Source organism: Fukomys damarensis, unplaced genomic scaffold (assembly GCF_012274545.1).
Source record: "Fukomys damarensis isolate Sample0158 unplaced genomic scaffold, DMR_v1.0_HiC HiC_scaffold_16, whole genome shotgun sequence".
NCBI lineage: Eukaryota > Metazoa > Chordata > Mammalia > Rodentia > Bathyergidae > Fukomys > Fukomys damarensis.
Genome location: NW_022900928.1, coordinates 101986195 through 102003087, shown reverse-complemented (window position 1 = coordinate 102003087; position 16893 = coordinate 101986195). Strand labels below are relative to the sequence as shown.

At 38.6% G+C, this 16893-nt stretch overlaps 1 pseudogene; it reads right to left on the bottom strand.

Moving 5' to 3' along the window:
- Positions 1-8326: 8326 nt before the first annotated feature.
- On the bottom strand, positions 8327-8659 carry LOC104856719 (annotated as a pseudogene).
- Positions 8660-16893: the final 8234 nt, after the last annotated feature.

Below are 16893 nucleotides of genomic sequence, written 5' to 3'. Positions count from 1 at the left end.
AATAGCATTCTAGATTTTGATACCATTAAATGAACAAATACATTTTTAGATTGCTTGAAGGAAAAGCTGAAAGTCCTAGAAAAACTATTCAATGAAATGATCACTGGAAATTTACCTTCTTAATATTATGGGCATCCAGTTCCAGGGCATCCAGTTTCAAGTAAATTTTTGAATTTAGGATTCAAAAGAGATTTGACCACAAAAGGTCTTCCCCAAGGCATATTAGAGTCAAACATCAAAAGTAAAAGACAAAGACTTACAAGTTTCCAGAAGAAAATCACCAAGTCAATTCTAAGCAGAAAATGCATAGGCAGAAGGAATCATATGATATATAGTATTCCATGTCCTGAAAGAAGATAACTAATAATCAAGAATACTGCAACCAGCCAAGCTATCCTTCACAAATGAAGAAAGTAAATAACTTCCAAGATAAGCCAAAGCTGAATAATTCATCCAGATAAGCAAAATATGCTCAAGGGAATCATGTATCCAAAAGCAAAAGAAAGATGACTACCATTATGAAAAATACTTGAACGCATAAAACCTATATGATGATTATTTTGTCAACTTGGCTGGGCCGAGAAAAACCTAAGAAATTAGTACAGCACATTTCTGAGTATGTCTGTGAGGTTACTTCCAGAAACAAGTGGCATTTGGGGGGGGCTGATGGGGGAGACCATTCTTAATGTGAGCGGCCCTATCCTAACAGACCAGATCCTTCAATAAACGGAAGCAAAAGGAGAAGGAAAACTGCACAGCCTCTCAAGTTTACTTGCTCTTTATTTCCATGATGTGAGCAGGTTTCCTCCACCAAGCCCTCCCCCACGATGGGTCTGTCCTGCCATAGGCCTGAAAGCAACAGAGACTACTGACTATGGACTGAAACTTTCAGCAAAAATAAACTTTCCCATCTTAAATTTTTTTCTCAATAATTTGTCTGTGTTTTAACGCTGACGCATAGAACCCAACCCATTAGAACAGAAAAATCAAAACAAAACAAAACAAAAAAAAAATAGAAAGCAAACATTATCAATGCAGTGAACTACCAAATCAGAGAGATGAAAAATAGAAGAGGAAGAAAAGAATACAGAGTCTTTAAAACAAGAAAATTAGCAAAATAACAGGAATATCTTTGTCAAGCATAACTTTAAGAATAAATGTACCAAATTCCCAAATAACTGAATATGAAATTTTAAAAATAAATCTATCTAGCTGTCTGCTATAAATGCACTTCACCAGTAAGACACAGACTGAAAATGTAAGAATAAAAAGTAATACCTATGCAAATGGAAACCAGAACCAGGCGTGAGTAGCTATACTTATATCAGACCCAAGACTTAAAAACAAAAACTGTAAATGACAAGCAAGGTCATTAAATAATGATCCAGGAATTGATTATTTAAGAAAATATAAATTTACATGCCCCTGATGTTGAAGCACCTAGTTTCATAAATCTTAAATTTAGCTAAACATACTGGTGCACACTTGTGATCCCAGCATTCAGGAAGCTGAAGTAGGAGAACTGACAAAAGTTCAAGGCCAGCCTGGGCTACATAGTGAGTTTAAGGCTGGCCTGAAATATACAGTAGGACCCTGACTCAAAAAGAAATCAAACATTTAGATTTAAAGAGAGAGACAAGCTGTAATGTGGGAGATTTCACCTTTCCCATTTTCATCAATAGACTTACATAGATGAAAAATCTGAAAGGAGACATTGAGGTTAAATTAGTCTACAGACTAAATCAATGTGAAATATATAAACAATATTTCATCCAAGAACTTCAGAGTATACATTTTTTATCAGGATATAAAGTATTCTCTAGAGTAAAGCACACATTAGACCGCAATTTTTTTGATAAATTTTTTTAAATGAATGAATATATCTTATATTGCCACAAGGCAATAAAACTATGAATGGACAATTTAAAAAACTCTAGAAAGGACACGAATATATAAAGACTGAACAACACAGTTTTAAACAATAACTCACTGGTCAAACCAAAAAAGGAAATTTTAACATTTCTCAGAATAAATGAAAATAGAAACATAACATACAAAAATGTATGGGATAGTCTGGGGATTTGGCTCAGTGGTTTTGCTGTCTGCCTTGCAAGCCCAAAGACCCAAGTTCAATTCCTGGTACCAAAAATGTATGGGATGAAACAAAAGCTTTATGGAAACTCAGAGATGAAGTTTAGGGGCTAATGATATTGCTCAGTAGTAGACACTTTGCCTGACATGCTAAAGGACTGGGATTTGATTTCCAAAGTGTGGGGAACAAATGGCTTCATTAAAAATATAAAAATTCCATATAATCTAAATCAAGCCCAAAATTAGAATAAATACCAAAACAGACATAAACTAAATAGAAATTAAAATAAAGCCAATGAAACCAAGATGTGGCTTTCTGAAAATATAAATAAAAAAGTAAATCTTTAGCAATACTGAACAAGAAAAAAAATGAACAGATCCAAATAAATAAATAAATTTCCTTTTTCATCAGTGATGAAAAAAGGAAACATCACAACCACACAAATAGGAAGGACCATTAAGGAATATTATGAAGAACTATATCCTAACAAATAGGAAAGAAAGAAGGAAACAGATAAACTTCTAGACACATATAACCTATTAAGTGTGCATATTATAAACCTGAATTGATCAAAAATATGTAACTCAGGTTAAATGAGTAACTAAATTCATCAAAGAAAGAAAATGTCAGGATCAAATAGCTTCCCTGTTGAATTTCAAGGCAATTTTCAAAAATTAATGCCTGTTCTTCTCAAACTATTCTAAAGAATTAAAAAGAAGGAAACATGACCAAAATCATGTCATGAGGTGAGAATTATTCTCTTACCAAATCAAACAAGGACAAAACAAAAAAGAAAACAATAGGCCAACATTCTCAATGAACACAAATGCTAAAACCCTCGTGAAAATCAAATACAGCAGAACATCCAAAGATTGTTTGCTGTGGTGAAGCTGGATTTATCCCAGGACCCTAAGGATAGTTCAATACATGCAAATAATAAGTATGAGTCATCACATAAACAGAATAAAGGAGAAAAATCATAACCATCTCAACAAATGCGGAAAATTTTCATTCAAAGGAAATTGTATTCTATCATGATAAAAAATCACGAAAATTGGCACTGAAAGATTAAACTTCAATGTTATAAATGCTAGATGAGACAAAACCACATATATCATGTTCAATGGGACAAAGATAAAAGTATTTCCTCTAAGATCTTGAATAAAACAAGTATATTTATTCTTGCTGTTTTTATTCAATATAACACTGAATATGGTAGTTGGAATAATTAGTCAAAGAGTTAGGCATACAAAAGGAAGGGAAGAAATAAAATTTTCCCTGTTTGCCAACGGTGTGATACTAAACACAGTAAAATATATAAAGACTCCACCAATGACTAGTGTAACTTATAAACAAATTGAGTACAGCTGCCATAAACATAATCAACATATAAAAATCATTATCATTTTTATAGGCCAATAACAAGCTCAGAGAAAGAAATCATGAAGACAATACCATTTGCAATAAAAATAACTAGAGGTAAATTTAACCATGAAAGTGAAAGATTTCCACAATGAAAATTACAAATCACCAATAAAAGAAATTGAAGACAAACACACAAAATTAAAGAATTAATATTTTTAAATGTCCAGTCTACACAAAATAATCTACACATTCAGTGCACAATGTCAGTGACAGTCTTCACAGAACTTGAAAAGACACAAAAGAACCACAATAACCAGAGGAACACCAAGTAAAAACAGCATTGCTAGTGTATCATAATATACAACTTCAAATTGTACTACAGAGCCATAATAACAAAAACAGGATGTACTGGAATAAAAGCAAACATGTAGATCAATGGAATCCAACTGAGGATGAAGGAACAAGACCACTGTCATCCTAGCCAGCCAGTTCGGGCCCTCCCCTCCATTATTAAGATTCATGTTCTTTCAGTTTCTTTTTCTCAGAATAGACCAACAAGGCCCAGTCAGCTCTACCTCGGGAAAAGCCAGTGCAAACAGAACAGTCCAGTGGTCCCAGCTTCAACAAGGGCCCTATCTTAGAGATGGCTGCAACTTCCTCTCACAACACTGTAAAGCCCCATAGCTTGTAACAGATGACACAGTTCTGGTCTAGTTGCCAGTGGTCCCTCTCAGGTTCTAACACCAATAAAACCTATCCATAATTGTGGAGGCTCAATTCCTTTTCTTGATTCTTTTATTTCTCACCATTTTCCCTTACAGGGAACACAAAATGACTCCCACAATTATCCAACACATTTGTGACTAAGGGGCCAAAAACATACATCAGAGAAGAGACAGCCTCGTGGTGCTAAGGCCAGGAGATAGAAGTAAATTGGGACACAGGTCCTGAATACTTAACCTAAAGTAAACTAAGTCAGAGCTTGCATGAGCAGACGAAGGACCTAAATAATTAACTCTCAGGGCTTAGTGGGATACAAAGAACAGAGGGCAAGTTCCTAAACAAAGTTCAGGGAACCTCGGAGGGATGGAATACAAACAAGACAGCCTGCTTTCTTGACATCAAGTGCCTGGCAGCAACTAGCAACATCCCTGCACCAATCACATTCAGCTGTGCCAAAAACTGTAAAAGTCTCTGGATTTAAATGTCTATGGTTTTCTGCCTTTTGGCACCCTTCACCACCAAGAGTGGAAAGACTCTTCTTTTTATTCTTCCTAATTACTAAACATGCACTTGGTCATTCACTACCATTTCCTATTTTGTCAGCTTCAACCTTCTTCACTCTGAAACAAAAACCCGAGCAGGAGGGAGCTGGTTACATCTTTGGCTCCCACAGCATGTGCTCATCTTCTCTATGAAGAGTTAAGTGTGGAGGAATGGCTGAACTTACATGCACACAATCTTTGTCTGTCCCTTACCAAACTCTAAGAAACAGTGGGTACTCAGCTAGTTAAGCACTTTTGGCACAGCTGCCATTCTCAAAGCAGAGGACAGGTTCCACAGCTCTTTCTGTTAATTTACCAGACGTTGGCCAAGCAGGCAGCTGGACTACTTTCCAGACACAGATCTCAGGTTGTGTAGAATCTTTGAAAACTGAGAAAGCAACAGCCATGGCAGGGGCAACTCCCTGGTGGGGACCCAAAGGCTCCTCAGTGGAAGCTGGATCTCAACAACCCAAATGGACCACCAGTTATCTGTTGTGCCCATCTGCACTCCTCCAAGAAGAGGTAATATTCTTTCAGTGATCTCCAGGTATTCTCTGTCCCAGAGTGACCTAAGACACTGATGGAGATGTCTCTTAAGCTTCTACTAAGAGTTGAGCTGAATATTTGGACTTTTCTCTCTCTGCTAGTACATTAGACCTTCAGACATGTCTTGATAAATTTACTGTGCTGGAACAGGTAAACAAAGTACTAAGATCAAAATTAAAAGACAGCTATGGCATGCACTATTATCTTTCCAGTTCACTGGGAATTAGCCCTGGAACCCTCTGGACTACCTCTGCAGATTCCAGGCTTCTTGTCCAAACAAAAGCTTGGAAACAGGAGGTCAAGCTAAGGCAACTTGCAAAAACAGTTGGCCTTTAACAGAGGAGAACCATTGCCAGAGGGGCAATTTGTTCTTGTGCTTTGTATACAGTCACTTTTCTATCCTGCTCTTCCTGGGCAAGTCTCTTCCCTGTGGCTGTGATTCCAAGCACCTCCCTCAGGAATGCTGTTTCAGGATTTCTCTCTATAACTTGATGCCAGACCACATTCTATACTCAGAAATATGCTATGGGAGGGTTGAAAGGGAAAAGCTTTTTGCTACTTATGAACAAGGTGTCACAGGATCCCCAGAAAGGGGCACAAATGCTGCTGGCCACTTCCTGAAGCACCTCTAATCCACTGCTGCTGGCACTGGATGGGGTCAAACCTAGAGAATGACAAAACATCTATCATGGGTAGATATCAGTATCAGGGCAGATTGGAGCCTTGACAAACTTGCGGCTCCTCCACTCTTTGGAATACATACTTAGCTCCAAAAAGTGTCACCCACCTAGTCTCTTTCAACACCCAAACCTGGCCCAAGCACTCCTTCAAAAATAAAATAGCTGCCCCAAAAATGTATAAACTGTAACCTTGTACCTTTACAGTCTTTCCTTTTAGAAGGAACAGTTGCACATGGCTATCAAAACAACAGAGGGCTCTAAGAAGCCTGTAGGGCCATTTCAAGATTAAGAAAAAGCATCAGTCTAAATCTCTCTTTTAAGAGTTCTTGCTTTCATGGTGTGAAAAGGTCAGCTCTCTCTCTCTCTCTCTCCTTCTCCCCATCTCTACATCTCTCCCCCTGTCCTCCTCTCTCTCCCTCTCCCTTTTTCCCTCTCTCTATTTCTCCAACTCTTACTGATGTTAACTTATTATAAGACATCCCTGTGCTGAACAGACACCCTTTAAAAATTCTGAGTAGCCTATTTGTGTTTATAAATATATAACTGTACCAGACTAATATATCTATGGTTCAACTTAACCAGTACTTCAAATACATCAGTGCTAATAATGCCAAGAAAACCCTGTCCCTGTCTCAGAGCCCGTGCATGTCAGTGTCCTGGAGGAGGTGACCCTGGCTGAGCAGAGTGACAACAGCACTCGGGAAAATCCTGGAATGCAGTGTCCACAGTGAAGTAAAGACAACAGATGGATTAAAGTTTAAATTACTCAAGAGCAGGAACTTTTTCCTTAACAGGCCTCTCTGTGCTTGACACTGACATCTCTGAAGGCCCAAAACTGCAAAATATAAGGATCGCACCATCTGGTGCCCAACTCTGCTGGGTAAATCAACTTCAGAAATGTTTTGTTTGGCTTATATAAACTAAACATTTCTTAAGTTACCTGGTTTTGGTTTTTTGTTTGTTTGTTTGTTTTTTAACCAGGGATCGAACTTAGGACCTTGTGCCTGTGAGGCAGGTAGCAGCACCACTGAGCTATATCCCCAGCCTTTGAGTTACCTGTTTAACAAGAACCTGGGAGTAAGGTTTTTCCTTGGAAAAGGAATAAATGAAAGCAGAAGAGAAAAGTATCTTGTTCCTTTTTGCAAACATTAATCCCTTATAGCTCTCTAAGTTTTCCATTAAGCACCATTTCTTGAGTGAAATGTTAACCCTACCAAACGTAGATAGGCTTGAATTGCACATAGGATTTAAACATTTAATATTACAGAGCCCTGACTCTGGCTTAATTTAACCCTATGCTCTACTTGGAACAGAAACATTTATAGAAATATTTGAAATATACAAAATTTGTGAAAGATAAACATATTTTGGAACCTGAGCCAAGGCTTCTTACCAATACCATAAAAAGCTATCATGTTAGTTGTTCTCAGAGGCAGAGGCTTGGCCAGGTCAGTGTGCTACTTTTAGCAACTTCCACAGCCCCCAAAATATACAGAATCCAGAGTTCTAATAACTCTGAAGTTAGTAGCACAGGGCTGAAGTTTAGCATACTGGCAGAAACAACCGGATTCCAAAATATTACACACAAAGACCAGTAAAAAAGAAATGAATGCAAAAAGCACAAGCAGCTAACGGGAGGAAGACACTGCTCAGAACTGGCCAGAATGAGTCTCACCGTAACACACAGATACACAACCACACCTGTTCACCACCACAGGTCCTTGCTCTCAAAATACATATAGTGGACATTTACAATCGAAGGAATGCTTTATGATTGCAAGTTTTTCTCTTATTGCAATTCTAGTCAGACAGACCAAAAAGTCAAGATGTCAGAAAAGCTACAAAGTTAGCTTCTTCTGTGGATAACTGATAATACTTGATGCCCCAGCTAACCCCTGCCCCAGCAGTATCACCAGCCCATGGCAGAAGAAAAATACTCATTTCTCACATCCCATGGGCCTCCAAATCAATTCCATAAAGCATGAAAATATCTATTCTGCTGAAGTTTCAAACAAATAAAAAGGATCATTGTGCTTCTGGGTCTCATACCTCCCAAAATATACAATAAATGGTGGCAACTTAACAATAACAACAGGTCACTGCTTACCAGTAAAATCATAAGGCAGAAAAAAAAACCATAAGGCAGAAAGGAAATATTTAAGATGGGAAAGTTGGAGAATGGTGCTGGCACTCACAGAACAGATCATGCAAATGTCAGACCCCTCCCAATCATGCCCTGAACACTATGGTGCTGGTGAATGCTTCCTGGCAGTGGGCACTAAAGGCATCTTCTTGGGGCAGAACAGAAGCATCACTGGCATTGTCATGAGGGTGGACAAGATCACAATTCTTTTCTAATTAAAAATGAAAGAATGCAATTATAAGACAAAAAATGATAGAGTAGTGGACACAGAAAATATCAAAGTTCGCAATGACTGGCCAGCCCAGGGCTCTCCTGCCTTGGTGTCCACCGGCTGCATCTGCATGTTGGCCACCATCCTACCACTGCAGCCATTGCTGGCCTGGGCCTGCATTTGGTTCTGAATGGAGCTAACTGAATTCATTCCACTGAGCAGGTCTCCTGACCTGACATGCGCCATGTGTACAAAGTTTGCTGGCTCTCTGATCATACTTCGGTAAATCCTGCACTTCCTTTTAGGCTGAGGCTGCTCCACAATGCAGCAGTTGAAACACAACTAGAATGCACTCATGCTTTCAGTTCCAGATATAAATGAGCACCAATGGCCGTTCCAAAGCTTACTTCTGGAAGCTCCACATGGTATGGTCTTCAATACGAGGAATGTCCAATCACAATAATAATTCTACTTCACTATTTTGTTCTTGGAAGTCAAATTTATACAGTCAATTTAAAGAGACAGATTACTTCCTTTCTTTGTTTCTGGTTCTACACTGTCCTTTTTGAACCAATAGGAAGGTGTAAAACTGTTATCTTGACCCAAGGCCTACAGGAAACAGCCACTCCTTATCAATGGAACCACTCATTCACTTAGGTCTGGGTTGAGAACATGCCACATCACCCACCTAGGTGACTCTGCAGACTCATTATCAAGTTGTTCTTTGAAGATTTCTTCTCATTTGGGTTCCAGGTTTCACCAAAAATATCCCTCAACACAGAACTGACCCTCTGGTCGCCTTTGTCTTGGTGCCCATCCTAACCAATCACTGGCTGTGCCACCGGCGCTCTCCCTGCTTCACAGGGTCTAGATCTTGACACGGAATGAAGTTTATCTCCTGAGCCACTTCACTGCCTGGGTGCACCTCTTAAGCTACTCTCAGGTGGGGTTGGTGAAGACACGTATTTTGATCTTGATAGTTTTGTATTCCCTAGGAAAAAGCCAGCCTGGAAATGGTTACCTTTTAAAGGGCTCGGGGGGATCAATGTAGATTGAGATATGTCTGCAGGACATTTTCCTAAGAGCTTTCCAACATGCTTGGGAGCTACTCACAGTTCATTACCTCCACGCTACAAGGATCAGCCCTGCATGCAACCTCCAAGAACTCAATGGCACAGAGCATGACTTAACACCAATGGGCCGACAGAGGAGTATCCCCTTCCTTACTGTCTCAGGAAGAGGAAGGCAGAGAAGAGAGGACAACAGGGGATTTAGAAGGAATTCTTCCTTCCCTGCTTCTCTTACAGATGGGGAACACTGAGACTCAGAGTTTTCCAGCCACTTCCTCCCTGGCCTTTGTTCTTAGGAAATGGAACTTGTGGATTTAAAGAAAAAGTGTCTAATCCTCTTCTATACACAATCATGGCCAGATATTGTTTGGGTGATTTAAAAAGAGGGTGCTGCTTAGAGGAAACACAATCATAATACTATCCTCCAACCAGGCCTGTTTTGTAAAAGCAGGGAAAATGGCCTGAAGAGCACTTAGATGCAGGTTTTCTTTGCCTTGAGACAATCCTGATTCTGCAAATCACACTGCATAGACTCAGCCCTGTTACAAAAAGACAAAGCCTCAAATTTGATGCAATTATAATAAAGAAAGATGCTAAACAAACATCCCATCTAACAGTATGCACTCCCTCTCTGATTACTATATGAAAATAAAAATTTAAATGTATTTCTAGAAAAAAAAAATCCAAAGCTTCTCATCTAATAGTGTCACATAATTGTTGTGCTAAAATGTTGTTTTGCTTTCAAAATATTATCTGGTACTGCACTATAAAAATTTGACTTATAGAGCAATCATGGTTATTATAGTAGCTAAACCTGTTGCTCTCCCTTCAGTACTAGTGTAACTGAATTCCTGGGTATCCAAAAACTAAGACTCTGGGACCAAAGCTAAATGTATAATTTGGCTAAAAGGACAGCCAATATTTTTGCCCTGGCCCTCTGAGGTCAACAAGGATCCAGAACTTGAAAAATAGCTCTGTACAAGATGCTACATCTCTGAAGCACCCAACTTCCTGAGCAGGGAGATTGTTAGACACCAGAGGACAGGAGTCAACCAGCGTACACTGTGCTAAAAGGAGAGTCACCAGGGAAAAAGTATATCCCGTACTTCCAAAGTAAGGCATATGGTCAATTGAGACTGTGACTCACCTTGGCAGGTGGCATTGGCAGAGGAACTGGGAGGCTCTGTATATGATCACAAAAGTAGTCCTTGAGGATCCTTAGTGGACCTAACTAATACAACAAGAGATTAATTTTGTCTCACTTTACCTGTCTCACAGGTTTCCCTTTAACTTGGTCTTAAACACCAGCAGGAAAGTTAAACCAACAAGATATATAAAAGTTTTAATAATAATTTAGACTAAATACACAAAGGTGTTCCAAGTCCTACATAGTGGTCCCTGCTGATAGTCTCCAGCTACGTCTATAACTTGTCACTATTGTGGTTCCATGTTGCAAAAAAGCTACAGTTACAGCCATAAAGTTTCACCAAAGTTTTTTTTTTTAATGACTTAGCTAAAATTGCCCTTCAGGCACACAGGGACCTCAGTACTCTTACATCTAAAAGCTTACATGCTTAGAAATAAAACCTTCTGTCTTTAAATAAATAAGTCACATCAGGTAGAAAGATCTTTTTTAAAAATCAAACTTTTAGATAACCCCTTAACTGCCCCAAAAGAGGGGCTATATCTATTCCAAGAAAAAAATAATGTGGCTTTTATAAAAATCAGTCTGAGATGGTGAGAAATACAGCACAGAAACTAGCTGACTGTGCTTCAAAGACTGAGTCATGGGGACCATGGTCAGGGATCTGAAATCGGGCATTCTGCTTATATCAGGGCCACATTTATGCTTCTTGTGAACTTCATATTGAGATGTTTCCTCAACCTCTTAGTCAAAATTCTTTCTTCTTGTTTAACAGCTTTAAAACTAAAAATGGGGCAAACAGACTCCCAGACAAATACTTTCTATTCAGGACCTGTAGATAGGTCTCACAGTGGTGGACCCTGACTGCTACTCTTCAACAATATTCTTCTCAGCAGGGAGTAGCTTGAGAGACCTTTCACCACTCAGGCACCCTGATAGCAGCGGTGTCACAGAAGGGGGGAACTGAGGCCGGGAGATAAAAGTAAATTAGGGCACAGGCCCTGAGTACTTAACCTGAAATAAACTAAAAGTCAGGGATTAAGTGATTTGACAAACAAAAGGCCCAAATAATGAACTCCAGTAAAGTGATTATCAGGGCGTAATGGAAAGGATAGAGGGCAGGTTCCTAAACAAACTGTAAGGAGACCTGGTGAGAATGAAAACAAACAAGACAACCTGCTTTCCCTACATGAAGTACATCAAAGGCCTGGCAGCAACTAGTGACATCCCTGTATTCTGTCAGTTCACCTGAACTAAAAGCTATAAATGTCAGAAACCCCATACCTGGCAGTGGGGAGACTCTTCTCTTTATTCTTCCTGATTAATAAATATGCAGCCCTTCATTCACCACTACTTGCTGTTTTTTTAGCTTCTATCTTTTTTTTTTCTTTTTTCTTTGGTACCAGGGATTGAACTTGGGACCTTGCACTTGCGAGGAAGGCATCAGAACCACTGAGCTAAATCCCCAGCCCTACCTTCAATCTTCTTAACCCCAAAACAAGGACCTCAGAGCAGAGGGAGCTGGTTACAGTGGGAAAATTGGACATCCATATGTCATAGATTGAAACTAGACCCCTGCCTTCTACCCTGTACAAAAATCAGCTCAAAATGGATCAAAGACAAATGTATAGTTTGAAACCAGGAGAAGAAAATATTTGATATGCCACAGGTAAGGCTGTCCTAAATAAGATTCCACAGCTCAGAAAACAAAAGCAAGAACTAGAAAATGGGATAGCATCAGATCACACAGGTTCGACACAGCAAATGAGACAAATGAGTGAAGAGGCAACCTATGCTGGGAAATGATAGGGAGTTGTTTGTGTACTTTTCATCTGACAGGATTAATGTCCAGAATACACAGAGAGCTCACAAAACGTACTGATAAGAATACTGATCCAGTAAAAATTAGGCAAATAATCAGAGACACTTCTCAAAAAAAAGTATAAATGACCAATAAATATATTAAAACATCAATGAATGTGGCCATCAGGAAAATGCATTTCAATTTACAGTAGTATTGTATCTCATCCCATTTAGAATGGCTATTATAAAAATCCCCAATTCTGATGAGGATGTTGAGAAAATTAGCCCATATGTACTACTGGTAGGATGGTAAGGTATTACATACAGTGTAAACAACAATATTAAGTTTCTACAAAAGATTAAAAGAACGATCGTAAGATGCTGCACTGTGACTCTTGACTTGGATGTTTATCCAAAAAAAATTAAGTCAGCATAAAAAAGAGATACCTCATACCCATATTTTGTGACATTAATCCCGATATCCAAGATAAAGAATCAGCTTAAGTGCCCATTGACAAGAATGGATAAAGAAAATGTGGGCTATATGCACAATGGAGTATTGTTCAGCTATGAAAAAGAAAATCTTATCATTTGTACTAAAAAACTGACAAATACTAGAGTCTTATAATTTTCTTTTATTGTTTAGTAGTACAGTCTCTGCTCATCTTCCTCTTTCAGAATTTTTTTAGATCAATAAGAAATATTTATTCTTCCATAAAGTGCTCACTTTGGCAGCACACATATTAAAATATTCTTCCCTAAAATCATTTTGATACATTCTTCTTCAAACAAAAAATGTGTATAAAGATTCTGAGTAGAATTGCATAAAATTTATAATGAGCAAAAATAACATCTTTGCAATATTTGCAATGTTCTAAGAGTCTGTGCCCCCCACATACTTTGACTTCTTTCTTCGGATTTATTTTTGCAAACCCCAATAATGTGGTGTTATGGCTTATGTCTAGATGTCCCCCAAAGCCTTATTCAGTGATAGGGCTTTTTCAGAGGTAGCTGGATCTACAATGTGTGATGCTGGGATCAATTTATGCATGATGCAGTACTAAGGTCAAGGGCACTAGGATTTAGGTTGTGAGTGCTACTTCCCCTAAGTAGTCTGGATAAGATATAAGGGACAGAAAGAGTTGTGGTTGTCCCTTGCTTGTTTTACAACCTCTGCCTGCCATAAAATGTTTTTCCTCTGCAATGCCTCTCTGCCACACCACCCTGCCTTGGAACCAGTGGATTATGTAGTGAAAACTGTGCAAACTGTAACATAAATAAACCTTCTCTCTTTTAACTTTGGGTGTCAATTATTTTGTCTCAGCAATGAGAAAAGTAACTAAGACAGAATTTGGTACCAGAGAAGTAGGGTGTTGCTAGGACCATGTGGTTCAGGAGCCTTTGGGACTGGCTTGTGGGAAGAATTTGGAAAAGTTAGGAGATGGCAGCTGAGAGAGCAGCTGAAATACTTTAGGCTGTATCTGATGGGAGATTCTAGTCAGAGTTCAAAAGACCAGAAGGCTGATAGAAATCCTGCCAGTAAAGACCAGGCTTGAGTTTCTGCTGGGAAGAAGGACTGCACTGGCTGTTGGACTCCAGGCAATGTGTGTCATATCTTGGCAGAAAGTTGGTCTGCATTTTGCTTGTGTCAAGAGACTTTGCCTGAGACTGAGATTAATGGTGGAGGACTAATTAACCTTGTAGGAGAAATTTCAAGGCAGTCTAATGTTGAGGTGGTGGCATGGCTAGTGTCAGGGGCATTTAGCCAGATTTATGTTGAGAATCAAGAGTTAAGAGCCCAGCAGAATGATTTAAAATGTTTGGAGCTTGGCCAGAAAGGGAGCTCCATTAAAGGTACGGACAGCAAAGATAGAGCACAGGAGATCTTGATTGCTGAGAAGGAATAAGAGAATAGATAATATGGCCTGAGGGCATCAAAAGAAGCAGAGGGACTCCACCATTTGCAGCCTCAAAATTCCAAAAGTAAAAAGATTTTGCTTTGAGAAGAGAGCCCCAGAGCACCAGGTTCCAGAATGGTGGTAGCCTAGGGAAGTTGCTCCTCGGGATTTGGTTCATAGGTACTGGACCCCGATAGCCAGGAGAAGAGGAAGCCTGGCTACTGCTTCAGCTGACAGCAGATCTTGGCGTCATCCATGTGGTGCTGATTTTAGGCACATGCAGAATGAAAATATGTGGTCAGGAAGGCTTCCACTCAGATTCCAGAAGAAGGCCAGAGAGGCCAGGCAGTGTGCTCCTGAGAAGTGGCTGTGTGAATCTGTGCATGTGACACTGAAGAGGCAGTGAAGACTCTAGAAGGTTGGAGAATTGAGGAACATGGATCAAATCAAATTATTTTTGTGTTCTATAAGTATGGGAGTGTATCAGTTAGTATTTACCAGAGAAACAGATATAACACAAGATATACAAATATATAAGAATTTACAAGATTGGCCTACAATAGCCACCCACAGAATCCGGGGGGTCTGTCCACACACTGGATACTGAAGGATCTAGTTGAAGATATGGAGCTCACTGCAGTGTCACATGCAAGTCCATATCAGGAGGCTGATGGGTCTATGATGGAAAGCTGAAGAGTACCTCAGAAGGTTGAAAGATCTACACAGCAGTCAAAAAGTCTGCTCAGGAAGTCAAAACATGACATCCAAGGTGAAGACAGGAGCTCCTCCAAAGGAACAGAAGTAGCCGTATCCTTCCTCATTTCTCCTTTATAACATCCAGGCAATGAGACACCCTAGGGTGGATCTCCTACGTCTGTGGGTATGAAATTGCTGAGCCTATTTAGCTAAGTTTCTCTTAACCAAATTTCTCAAGCTGACACAATCAATCAAACATCAGAAGGAGTAACCCTACAAGCAGCTTTTTTAAAAAAGTATTACTCCTATGCAAAGTATAAAAACAGCATCTTCTTTTAAAAGTAAATTGGTAAGAACTAACTGGGACTCCTAACTCACTCTCAAATCAGTTTTAAAAACAGACAGGTATTACTGGCTCTTCTCCAAAGCCAAATTTAGAATGGAATTGAAGATCTCAGCTAGCCTGTTGCATATCAAGTCTTGACTGACTACATGGTTTAAGTATATAAATGTTTTATTTTATCACCAGCTACCTACTGTAAATTAAATAAATCCTCATTGTTTAGAAAAACTACAATCCCAGTTAAGTCACCAAGAACTATCCTTATGGGGCAAACAATGCTAAAACTTAATTTGCTAATTTACAATTTTATCAGACACTTTAAATAGAAACATGACCACTTTTCCAAAATAAAATTATACACAATATTTGAAACTATGTAAATTAAATCAGTTTTAAAATGAGATAATTATTTCCTTTCAGATATTTAATACTCAGAAAAAAGATAATTACAAAATAAGATGTAAGCATTTGCTACAGATAATTGCAAAATAACATAAAATTACATTATAGTAGACCATACTTACCTACATAATGTTGTTTAATAACAGACCTATACAAAAATGAGTTTTCCCCCAAAAAAGTGAGAGATAAATCTCAAAATGGTAGCCTCCTACACTAGTAGAAAAAAGATTTCTAGCAATTCATACTTTCTATTAGTTAATGAGCAAACAGCTGAGGAAAAATACTTAAGCAACCTTCAGTATATTGGTGAAAAGTATTATTTTGTTGCTGTTATAAATCTACCAGGAAGCATACCAGTAACTAGAACTTAACAATCAAACATTGAGAGGCAGTAAGTGATGAGCAACATGATATGTGCTTCTAAAATCACCAGATTGCTTGGTTTCCCACAAAGAGAATGCAGGAAGTGGTATAAGGATTCACCACAGTATCACTCTGTGTTTCTGGTTGTTTAGAGGAATCCAAATCAAATGTAGTACACTCAGAAAGAAGAGCAGGCTTGGTTATTGTTCCAGGTAGTGGCTGTCACATTCAGCATAGAAAGCATGGGTATAAAAATAAAATAGGATGAAAAACAAATCAAAATGGTGTGTTGCACATTGTTCTCATCACTTGGCATGCACAATATAGACCATAATCATCATCATCATCATCATCATCATCATCATCATCATGCCCAACATCAGCACCACTGTCTTCTCAATTAGAAAAAATAAGTTGCTAGGAAAGGTCAAGAATGGAGATAAAAATTATCATTTTAGGATCTCAAAGTCCAACTTATAAACAATTTGCTTATTGATATACCACTAATGTATGTTGTACCCAGCATGTCTTGCAATTTGGTATAAAAATCCATATCAAATGATACTCTACACTGAAGACCCAAAAAATTTCACCAAAAGGTTCTAGACTTAATTGATACTTTTAGCACAGTAGCTGGATACAAGGTCAACACTCAAAAATCAATAGCCTTCTTGTACACAAATAACAGACTCACTGGGAGAGAAATTAGGGAAATAATTCCTTTCACAATAGCATAAAAAAAATGAAGTATCTAGGAATCAATCTAACGAAATAAGCAAAAGACCTAGCACTCTGAAAAAACAGACTGAAGAAGATATAAGAAAATGGAAAGATATTCCCTGCTCCTGGGTAGGAAGAATCAACATAGTGAA